Source organism: Oryzias latipes, chromosome 16, assembly GCF_053564925.1.
Source record: "Oryzias latipes strain Hd-rR chromosome 16, Olatipes_Hd-rR_3.1".
Classification (NCBI taxonomy): domain Eukaryota; kingdom Metazoa; phylum Chordata; class Actinopteri; order Beloniformes; family Adrianichthyidae; genus Oryzias; species Oryzias latipes.
Window position 1 is genome coordinate 17,975,600 of NC_136252.1, and position 9,888 is coordinate 17,985,487.

Consider the following 9,888-nt stretch of genomic DNA (forward strand, 5'->3'; position numbering starts at 1 on the left):
AAATAGATGTCTTCCTTTCCTCTCCCTTTCCCATTGTGTCTGCCATTCTTCCATAATACGCCTCCTAATAATTACCCTAAATTCTGTCCTACCTAATGGAATTTCCATCTCTATTCCCCGTTTCAATGCCCTTTTTCCCAGGAAGTCAGCCATTTCATTTCCCTCCACCCCCCTATGTGCTGGTACCCACATGAATCTAATGTTTATTTTCCAGTTTGCCAACCTGATCAAACTCTCATAAATTTCATATAATATATCTTATCTGCCTTCAGAATAGCATGACTTCAGAGACATCAAAGCTGACAATGAATCTGAACAAATTATATCATCCCCAATTCTGTTCTGTTCTAGCCAGTGTAAACTATATGATATTGCCAACATTTCAACTGCAAAAACTGAAAGATCCTTTGACGTCTTAACTCCAACAGATTTGTCCAATGTAGGGATACAGAAAGAAAAACCAGTTCTCATTGTTTCTGGGTCTTTAGATCCATCTGTATATATGGGTATAAATGAAGCATGGACTGTGTCTAATCTGTCTGCTGTTATCTCATCCCAGTTTCCCTTCCCTTTTCTATCCTCCATTGCTCTATGGAGATACAAATCCACTTGTGCAGTTGGAAAATTCCAGAAAGGAGTGGTCGGGTACAAAAACGTCTTAACTAGGGTTTTACCATGAATATTTGCTTTTCTCGCTAACCTAGCTAATTTCCAAGCAGCACTTTCATTTGTCCCATTATCACTTTCCCAACAAGGATCAATAGCCCTCCTAACCATGTTCTCTACAACTACACAACCCTGTATTTTCACCCAAGAGTTAAGCATCAGCTGTTTAATTCTTAGTTTCAATGGTAGCTCCCCCATTTCAACTTGTAATGACACAGCAGGAGTTGACCTCATAGCCCCAGTGCAAATTTTCAATGCCTGATTTTGGATGACTTCTATTTTATGTAATAATGTTTTGCACGCTGTATTGTAAATAATAATTCCATAATCTGTGACTGACCTAATCATTGTAATATATTTGTTTTAAAGCCTGTGCACTAGCTCCCCACCCAGTACCTTTCAAGCATCTCATTATATTTATGACTTTCTTACATCTCCCACCTATACTATCAATGTTCTCTCTCCATTTCAATTTTGTATCCAATATAACACCCAGGTACCTAAAACTATGTACTTGCTCAATTGCTTCTCCATATAACCTTAAGTTCAAAAGAGTTCCACGTTTCCTAGTAAAAACCATGCATTTTGTTTTAGTTACTGAAAATTTGAATCCCCAGTCATAAGACCAGTTTTCCACCTCCGTAATCGCGTCTTGTATTTTTCTCTCCACATAATGAATAGCCCCTGGCCAAGTGAAGGCTTCTTTGCCTTTTATAGCACCCCATGAGGCCACTGCTAGTAATTATCCTCCCTACTGCACCTGAGCCAATTAATCCTGCCACAAACAGAATTAAAATCATGTTGAATTGAGTGCTGAATGTCAATAATACTAGATTTAGATGAGTAAATGACAGTATCATCAGAATAGAGTTGAATCTTGCTGTAAGTGCATTTAGTTGGAAGGTCATTAATTAAATTCGATTCCATTTTATTTGTATAGCCCAAATTCACAACAGTCGTCTCGATGGGCTTCGTAAGTGAAACATAAGAATAGAATGAAATAGAATAGAATAGAATAGAATAGAATAGAATAGAATAGAATAGGCCTTTAATAATCCCTGAGGAAATTAAAAAATGGCCATCTGCTCACACTTATAAAATACATACACATATTAAAAACAATAAAAACAGTTTAAAAAATAGCAATAGACTAAAAAAAATATTAGATAAAAAAGATTAATAATTTAAAATCAGTGGGTAATAAAATAAAATAAAAATAAATAAATAAAAACAAGAATTACAAGAAATTCCTTCTAAGATGCCCTGCCAGAGAGTTGTACTGCCTGATGGCACAAGGAACAAACAATTGCTTCAGTTTTTCTGTGAAGCAGCGCTGGGACAGCAGTCTGTTGCTGAAAGTGCTCCTTGGGGATGTGAGGGATTCCTCATGATGGCCCTGAACCTGGTCAGAGTTTTTTGCTCTGCCACCTCCTCCACAAGATCCAGCTTCAGTCCCACCACAAAGCTTGCCCTCTTGATGATCTTGTTGAGCCTGGAGATGTTCTTCTTGCTGGTATTGCACCAGCACACAGCAGCATAGAGGAAAACACTCTCCACCACTTATTGATAAAACATGTGGAGCAGTTTTGTGCAGATGTTAAAGGAGCGCAGCCTCCGGAGAAAGTACAGCCTGGTCTGGGTCTTCTTGTAAAGCTGGTCCGTGTTGGTAGTCCAGTCCAGCTTGTGGTCCAACACAACCCCTAGGTACTTGTAATTCTGTACCATCTCCACACTTTCTCCGTCTATGTGAACGGGCTGAGGTGTTCGGGCTTTCTTTCTGAAATCCAGAACCATCTCCTTGGTATTCTGGATGTTCAGCTGCAGCTGATCCTCCCCTCACCAGGCCACAAAGTCCTCCACCAGCCGCCTGTACTCCCTCTCCTCTTCTCCTTTGATGTATGCCACAATAGCTGTATCGTCCGAGAACTTCTGCATGTGGCAGGTCAAGGTGTTATAGCGGAGGTCGGACGTATACAGCGTGAAAAGAAGAGGAGACAGCACAGTCCCCTGTGGTGCCCCTACACTGCAGCTGAGGGTACTGGAGACACATCCCCCCATGCGGACATATTGCTGCCTGTTGGTCAAATAGTCCATGATCCAGGACACAAAGAATCATCTTGGTGAGCTTCTCCTTCAGCAGGTGAGGATGTATGGTGTTAAAGGCACAGGAGAAATCAAAGAAAAGCATTCTCACAGCGCCACCTCCTTCATCCAGGTGGGAATAGGTGCGATGTAGCAAGTAGAGGATCCTCCCCCCCTACTCTCTCCCTGTATGCAAACTGTAGTGGATCTTGGACATGCTGCACTTGGGGCCTCAGTTGCTGAAGCACTAACCTCTCAAAGGTCTTCATCACAAAAGAAGTGTTTCCAAAAAGCCAGGGTGCCTTTGTTAAAAAGTAGAGGATGATGCTGTAGTATCGCGAGAACCGACGAGAGGAGTGTGGTGAGTTAACTTGGCGGCGCGTAAGTTGTGAACAAACATTTTGGTTTATTTCATTATACCGCCAGATTTAAATAATCCAGAAAGCTAACAAAATCTGAAAAAGTTTGTCAAGCATTTGTCAGCCTGGAGAACTTGGAGGATCTGGAGAATTACATCGACGAGTGTTTCAATACCTGCGTCATGAGGAAATCCAACACCGCCACTCCTTCCACCAAACGCAACCGTCCCGAAGATTCTCCGGGGGCTGCCTCCTCTCCAGGCAGCAACATGGGGGATATATTGGATTCGATCGAAAAAAGCCCTCCAGCCTTGATTGCCGCCTTAACCTGCTGGAGATCCTCCATAAGGAATTTCAAGGCCTGCGGGAGTCTCTGGAATTCACCAAGCAGCAGGTGCAGGAGCTCGCAGCGGAGAACCAGGACCTCAGAGAGACCGTGAAGATCCTGGGCAATGACACCGCCCGTCTCTCCGAGGAGAACCGATCCATAAAGGAAACCCTCCTGGATCTTCAGGCGAGGAGCATGAGGGACAACCTGGTAATCTCGGGGATTCCAGAGGAGGCAGGAGAAGACCCGGAGACCGCCGTGAAGTCCTTCTTGGAGGTCCACCTGAAGCTCCCCAAGGAAGATGTGCAGAAAATCTCATTTTACAGGGTTCACCGCCTCAGAGGAAGAAGATCCGACAATCAGCGCCCGCGTCCTATTGTGGCCAAATTCGAACATTTTAAACAGAAGGAGCTGGTGAAGGGCCGTGGAAGGGAACTGAAAGGAACGCACTACAGCGTTAATGACCAGTTCCCGGCAGAAATCCTCCGCAGAAGAAAGATCCTTTTTCTGCTGAGGAGGAAGCATCTTACTGCGGGTACGAGAGCGGTTGTGGCCGTTGACAAATTATATGTCGACGGCCGGCTAATCCGGGACCCGGAGATCACCCCCTGGCTGTGCTGAAGTCTTACAGATCCGCGCTGAGAACATCTGTGCTGCCCAGAAGAAACCCGTCAAACTCATTTCAATGAATGGAAAACCGGATCATCAATAATCCACACCTCGAGGAAAACAGTCATTTTTCTCCACCTCCCACTCATGTCTCTGTTGTTGTTGTTTTGTTGTTTTTGTTTTCTTTTTTTTCTCTTGTTTTCTATCTTTTTCTTGCCCCCCCCTCTCCCCCTTCCTCATATGTAAATCATCGAAAAGCAACGCATCCTCGGTGAGTATTTATTTACGCACTGAACGGGCGCGCGGGCGCACACACGGACGTGCACACGAGATCCCGCACACACACGCCGACAAACTGCAAACACTTCACACAGGCTCTCATAGGACGCACGCAACATGCAGCTCACGTAGCCAGAAAACGTTCACGCGCACACATGCACAGCGCTTCTCTGTGCAGCGGGTTTGCAATGCAGGCATGCACACACGGACTGGCACACACGCATTACTTAGCTTTACACCTTTTCAGTCAGAGCAGTTATGAACAGTATTAACATTGTTAGCTGGAATGTGCGTGGACTTGGCTCTGGGCCAAAGAGAGTGAAAGTGTTAAATCACCTGTGTGGTCTAAAGCAGATATAGCGTTACTGCATGAGACCCATTTACCAGATTCGTTGGACCATGTCATGTGCAGCTTACAATTTCCAGTCATGTATTCTGCTAGTTATAACTTAAAACAACGAGGAGTTACTGTTTTGATTAATGAAAACCTTAATTTTACTCATAAGGATACAGTTACTGACCCAGAAGGTAGATTTGTAATCATTAATATATCCATTCAGAATAAGGACTTTTGCATCGCCAGTATCTATGGCCCGAATGTTGACGACTCTTCCTTCTTTCACAGATTCTTCACCTCACTCTCAGCTCACTCTGACTCCACAATCATTATAGGAGGAGACGTCAATCTGATTCTGGACCCTGAACTTGACAGACTTAGCACAGCAGCAAACCAGCGTACATGGCGGTCTGCAAGTATCCTAAAGCAGTACATGAATGATCTGGGTCTCTGCGACGCTTGGCACTCATGTCATCCAAACACTAAGGGATTCACCTTTTTCTCTCCAGTTCACCACTCACACTCCTGTTTAGACTATTTATTGATTAGTAACGCTCTCTTAAAAGATATCCAAAGTTCCAACATTCATCCAATTATTATCAGTGATCATGCACCAGTTTCTATAAAAAATTTTAAGGAAATATCCATACCCTCTGGTACGACCTGGAAGTTTAACACGTCTCTTTTAAAGGACCAAAAATTGATTGAATTCTTTAAGAAAGAGTGGGCAACCTTCTTAGAATTCAACAATACTCCCGATATTTCACCATGCCTTCTTTGGGAAACAGCAAAGGCAGTCATGAGAAGGAAAATCATTTCTTATTCAACGCATAAAAAACGCAAAGAGAAAGCAGATTTATTAAAACTAGAAAATAAATTCAAAACTCTGGAAACTGCTTATGCTGCTTCTGCACAGGAACACATTCTGGGAGATCTGAAAAAATTAAAGCTGCAGTTAAATGACATCAATAAACAAACACAATTCCAAATACAAAGGCTACGACTTGAAAGATTTGAAAACTCAAACAAATCTGGCAAATTTCTTGCTAATCAGCTTAAAATTAATAAAGAAAAATAAACAATCACTTCCATCATTGACACATCATTGTCACTTGTGATCCCGTCAAAATCAATACCGCGTTTAAAGACTTTCACAAAAACTTGTACACATCACAGATTAATCCATCAGAGCAAAGCATTAACTCATTTCTAGATAAAATAAACCTACCCAGATTAAGTGAAGATCAGATGACAAACCTAGACTTACCGCTTTCATCGTCTGAACTTCATGAAGCTCTATTACTTATGCCACACGGTAAAGCACCAGGGCCTGACGGCTTTCCTGCTGAGTTTTATAAAGATTTCTGGGAACAACTGGCACCAACGTTTTTTTGCAATGGTAACATTTATCAAGGAAAACCAATCACTACCACCTAACATGAACTCCGCCAACATAATTCTCCTCCTTAAACCAGACAAAGATCCCAATAGTCCTTCAAGCTATCGCCCTATTTCTCTAATCAATGCAGATGTAAAAATTATATGCAAAGCACTAGCACAGAGAATAGAAAAAATCACCCCTCACATAATTCACCTCGATCAATCGGGATTCATCAAAGGCAGACATTCTGATGACAATGTCCGCAGACTCGTTAATATAATTGACTTTGCCGCCATTAAAAACCAGGAAATGACCATACTATCGCTAGATGCTGAAAAAGCTTTTGACGGAGTAAATTGGGAGTTCCTTATTGCTGCCCTCCATAAGTTTGGGTTCGGAGAATCATTCATCAATTGGATTAAAATATTATATCATAACCCCAATGCATCAGTTAGAACTAATAAACAGACTTCCAACAGATTCTTTCTCAGAAGAGGAACCAGACAGGGTTGCCCACTCTCCCCCTCTCTTTTTGCTATATTTATTGAGCCTCTAGCTGCAGCAATAAGACAGAATGAGAGCATTAAAGGAAGTAAAACTAAACACAGCCATCATAAAATTAGTCTCTATGCGGATGACATATTACTGTTTTTAAATAACTCACGTTCTGTAAATGAAACGGTAACAATTATTAATGAATTCTCCTCCATTTCAGACTACTCAATTAATTGGAACAAATCTGTTTCATTATCACTGAACAGTAATGCGGAGCAAAGACTCACAATACCAGTCAAATCAGGCAATATCAAATATCTAGGTATTTATTTTTCCTCCAAACTATCAGAACTGGTGCAGCTAAACTACACCCCATTACTGAAAAGCATACAGGACGATCTAACCTGCTGGACCAACCTGCCTCTGTCCCTTATGGGCAAGGTAGCCACGGTTAAAATGAAAATCTTACCTAAAGTTAATTATCTCTTCTCAATGATTCCCACACAACCACCACTAAAATGGTTCAAAACATTAGACTCATCCATATCAAGCTTTTTACGGAACAATAAACCTGCAAAAATTCGTCTAAAAACTTTAAAATCTGCAAAAAGGTGTGGAGGATTAGAATTACCTAACTTCCACAAGTATTTTCTGGCAAATAGATTACAATACATCTTAAAAGGGTTAAAAAATACTCCAGAAACCAACTCATGGTTAGACTTGGAACAGGCGTTATGTGGAAAGATCAACCTTTCAGACTTACCGTTTATTAGTCAAACAGTTAAAAAACAGGATTGTTTTCAAAGTATTAATATAAACGCCACTTTAACAGCCTGGTGGGAATTTCTCAAAATATCAAGATCATCAATTCAACCGTGCAAAATGACACCCATCTGGAACAACCCAGACATCCTTATAAATAAAAATATGATTCATTTCCCAGCGTGGCAAGCAGGGGGCATAAAACAACTAGAGCACATAATTATTGATAGTAGATTCATAACTCCCCAGGAACTTCAAGACAAACATGGAATAAATAACTTCTTGGAATAACAGCAACTTAAATCAATTATTACTAAAAAGTTCAAATACAGAGACAACGATTTCAAGCTACCAGAGGTAGTTACCACTCTGATTAATTTCTCAATGAAAAAAACTCTCTCCAAAATATAGAAACTTTTATGTAATTTAGATAATAATATTTCCCTTCCAATAACAAAATGGGATGCAGATTTGAGCATCAGCACAGATGAAAGCTTCTGGTCAGAACTTTGTCTAAACACCTTTAAACTGACAAAAAGTCCAAATCTGCAGCTAATCCATTTCAAAACTCTTCACAGAATTTACTACACTGGACAGAGGATGGTCAAGATGGGTTTCAGTAACTCAGACATTTGTGAGCACTGTGAAAGTAATCTACCCGACAGTTACATGCATGCACTGTGGTTCTGCACGCCTGTCCAGGCTCTCTGGCAGCAGGTATGTGCCGATCTATCAGTCTGGCTTAAAGTTTCAATCACGGCTTTGCCATCACTTTGTGTGCTTGGTGACATGAGTGCCATCGATGTAGAAAGCATTTTTTTTATTTAGCGCAAATACAAACTACAGACGTCTTAATGGGCTTCATGCCGGTAATTGTAAGGTAAACATACAATGAAAAAGGGATCATGAATACAAAGAATGCATTAGGATAATACTAAACTTTAACAAAACAGACTAACTAAACTGATATTCCTGCCCTTAGACCCCCCCCCCCCCTTCACAGTAAGGAAAAACTCCTTAAAAACCGGTAGGTGGCAAAGAAGAAGATGGGCTCAGCATGGGCGGGGTTAACATTCCACAGCGTGTTCACATTCCTCAGCGTTTCAGCATTCCACTATGTTGTGCAATTCTGCAGGCTGCAGCCAGGGGTAGTTACATTTTTGTGATAATTGTGGCAGAAAAAGCACGAAGTTGCAGCTGTTTTTTTCTAAAAGATGACATAGAAGTTAAGTTAGAAAATTTAAAAACTGCTTGATGTGTGTTTGTTGTGGTTTCAAGACGTTTAACAAGGACGACTCATTGTACGCTGAGGCGGTGTCACTTTAACCCAATGCATCGTGGGAGATGTATTGTGAAAACTGCCACAAAAGGGCAGACAGACCAGCGTCTCTGAGCTTCATTGTTTTGTTCACTTTTTCCACGGTCTGATACCGGATTCTGTGGAAAGCTACACCGCTAAAGACGAGTGGTAGACTGGTATCTTTGTTAGAACTGAGCGACTTTTTGAGCTAAATTGGAACAAGGAATAAAATACTTTAACCACTTCTGATTGGTCAGACTGATGACATGTGATTAAGCCTTCAAGAATGATTGGCGGATACAGTTAAAGGGGCGGGACTTTTCCGCAAACAGCTTTAGATGCAGCTGTCTTTAATAGAATCAAATAAACACACAAAAAAATAAATTTTATGATCTTTTATATTCCTAACTACTCAGTGTTTTATCAGGGCCTGTTTGGATGTGTTCATCCAAACAGGCCCTGATAAAACACCGTGTAGTTAGTAATATAAAAGATCTTAAAAGTACTGTTTCTTTGTGTTTATTTAATTCTATTAAAGACATTTTGATAAGAATCACGGTACCGCGATATAGCTGCAGCTATAAGTGTGTAAGGAAAAGTCCCGCCCCTTTAACTGTCTCTGCCAATCATTCTTGAAGGCTTAATCACATGTCATCAGTCTGACCAATCAGAAGTGGTTGAAGTATTCACTTCCTTGTTCTTAATTCTGCTGATAAAGTCGCTCAGTTCTAACAAAAATACCAGCTAAAGCTCGTCTGGTGGTTCATGTCTTAGATAAAACAGCCGCAAATTCCTGCTTTTTCTGCCACAATTATCACAAAAATCCACGTGAGATTGCGGGGGGGGGGGCTGTCGATCAAAACAGACAATGAATTTCTGTTTTTTTTTTTTTTTTTGGATGCTGGTGTGCCGCGGGATTTTTGTCACGGTTAAAGTGTGCCGTGGCTCAAAAAAGGTTGAAAAACACTGGTCTAGGTGACCCAACTCCCAATGTTAAAGTGCCTAGGATAGCACAAGGGTTACAGGGAGAGCAGAGTCATTCATTGACACTCTTCTAAGTAGGCCAACCTCTTCGTGTATGGGTTGCAAACTGTTAAAACATATGAGTTTTGTCAGATTTAACCAAGTTTTTTTTAAATTTTCTCTATTTTTATTAACTTAAAATGAAATCTAACAGTTTTGTCTGTGTTTTTCCGAGCTCACATGAAATGCAAACCAATGATTGTAAAAACTGGACCCTTTCTCGCTACAGCGGTGTGGGTTTGTTGATGGGTGTGACCAGACTAGCAC